This window comes from Bison bison, unplaced genomic scaffold, assembly GCF_000754665.1.
Source record: "Bison bison bison isolate TAMUID 2011002044 unplaced genomic scaffold, Bison_UMD1.0 scf7180017864456, whole genome shotgun sequence".
NCBI classification, from domain to species: domain Eukaryota; kingdom Metazoa; phylum Chordata; class Mammalia; order Artiodactyla; family Bovidae; genus Bison; species Bison bison.
Window position 1 is genome coordinate 22,652,005 of NW_011495018.1, and position 2,646 is coordinate 22,654,650.

Genomic DNA, 2,646 nt, shown 5'->3' on the forward strand with positions numbered 1-2,646 from the left:
AGGGAGGGAGGGAGGGAGGAAGGGTCTGGGGCCCTGCATCACATCTATTAAATCAGAATCTGCCTTTTGACATATTTCCCAGGTGAAATATGTAAACGTGAATCACTATACCCCAGGTCTAAAGCAGTGGTTATTCTGGAGAAACCCTGAAATCACTAGGGAGCTTTAAAATATGCTAATGCCTGATTCTTATTCACAGATGTACAGGCTTAATTAGTCTAAAGCTGGCCCCCAGCATAAGTAGTTTTTAAATCTCTGCAGGTGATTCTAATATACAAATGCTGATTTTTCAACCATTAGAGTGCTTACCTCCCTACCTAGAGTGATTGTTTCAGATGTAGGAATTCAATCTAATTCAACCTATGAAAGGCTAACCCTGAACATTTGTCTGATCTGAGGAAAAGATAAACTCTCTTTCAAGCTGAAAGTGAAGCTATAGAATTTAGAGCAGCTGTACACCTCTGAGGATGAGTATAATACCTGCCTACATGGAAGAAACAGAGCTGAAAAGAGAGATGGAGTAAAACAGGTCTCGATGACATTTTTCAAGCCCCATTTTAAGTCATTCCTTTAGCTATTGTAAGCTTTCTAAACTTTTAATCATTTGGTTGATTTTTCTATTTTGTGCAACAGAAAGTAGTTTATTTGATCAACTCTGACCCAAGGAACCTTTCGGTGGACTCAATCTCCACAAGAAAATACTCTATCAATCCATAACAGTTATATAATGAAACCTATTGTATTCTGATTCAATGTGTATGCATGCGTGCTAAGTCTGTCGGATTCTGTTCGACTCTGTTCGACTCTGTGACCGTATGGACCGGAGTCTGCCAGGCTTCTCTGCCCTTGGGATTCTCTAGGCAAGAATACTGGAGTGGGTGGCAGTGCCCTCCTCCAGGGGGATCTTCCCCACCCAGGGATTGAATGTGCTTCTCTTTTGTTTCCTGTATTGGCAGGTGGCTTCTTTACCACCAGCACCAACTGGGAAGCCCTCTGATTTAATACATTTACTTTATAATTGAGAAGACTAAGGACTACAATGGATTGGGGGAGAGCTCCCTGCAAGTGAGGATCAAGGATGGTCAACAGGACTGGACACAGAACAGCAAGAGTAGAACCCAGTGCATCTACAGAATACTCGCACTTGCCTATTTGCAATTGTCTTCATCTCATTGATATTTATTTTTTTCCATTAAGTGCTTGGATTTTTTAAGATATTTGAGTTCTAAAGTTCATAACCATTTACTAAGTTTGCAATCTAAGAACAAGTAACAACTTGGTAGATGAATATACAACAAATGGAAATCTTTGATCAAATAAATTTAAGTGCTTTTTAATAATGTCTGCCTCTTCTGGGAGCAGGCCAATTCACTTAAATGTCTAGTAAATGCTTGAGTGAAAATACCTGTTTCTTGAAAAATACCTATTAACGTAACAGCTCTGTGATTTGGAATTTTAAAGTAGAGTTGATGTATGTAATATGACTATAAAGGAGTTATGCTATGCTATGCTAAGTCACTTCAGTCGTGTCGGACTCTGTGTGACCCCATAGACGGCAGCCCACCAGGCTTCCCCGTCCCTGGGATTCTCCAGGCAAGAACACTGGAGTGGGTTGCAATTGCCTTCTCCAATGCATGAAAGTGAAAAGAGAGAGTGAAGTCGCTCAGTCGTGTCCGACTCTTAGCGATCCCATGGACTGCAGCCTACCAGGCTCCTCCATCCATGGGATTTTCCAGGCAAGAGTACTGGAGTGGGGTGCCATTGCCTTCTCCGATAAAGGAGTTATAGCTCCAGTGTTCTTGCCTGGAGAATCCCAGGGACAGGGGAGCCTGGTGGGCTGTCATTTCTGGGGTGGCACAGAGTCAGACACAACTGAAGCAACTTAGCAGCAGCAGCAGCAGTTCCTTTAAGAGGAACTATAACTTTAACTTAAAGAGAGGGGATGCGTGGGTTCAGTTTCTTCCAAAACAAACCCTGACCAAAAAAAAGCTTAAATAAAATGAGTTATTTAGGAGGTAATGATCTCATGGAGCAGGGTATCAATGGGGGAGTAGATGAAGGAGGGGTGGGAGTAAAAGCCAGCAAATTATGTTGATTGATGAGTAAGTCACCACTGTCAGCAGCTGGAGTTCCATCCTGTTGGGATAGCTCGGAAGTGGGGTTGAGGGTTGTCCTTGAGTGTGTTAAATGTCCTCTAGTTCTGATCTGCTTTGCACATTGCTGAGCAAACTCTCATTTCACTGCATGAAATTCTTATCCAGGGAAGCAGAAACACACAGAGCTTGAAAGCTGTCAGTATTCCAGGAACTTTCCTCTGCAGATGGTGGATATTTACCAGTGAGGGAAATGGATAAGGAGGCCACACAGAAACATTATGTGTTGTAGGATGAATCATAATACATTTCTTCCAACTAGGGTCTCAGGTAAACTTAATAAAAACAATTTGGGAATGATGAGAAGGTAGATACAATGTAGGTTTATGTATATATATATACATACACACACACACACACACACACATATATATATAAACCATTCTTTGTGAAAGAAGACTGAGAACTCTTCCTTCCAGCTCATCAAAAATGAGGGGGTTTGGAGAATTAAGACAAAAAAAACTGCAACCCTTCTACATGGTCAGTGGCATGC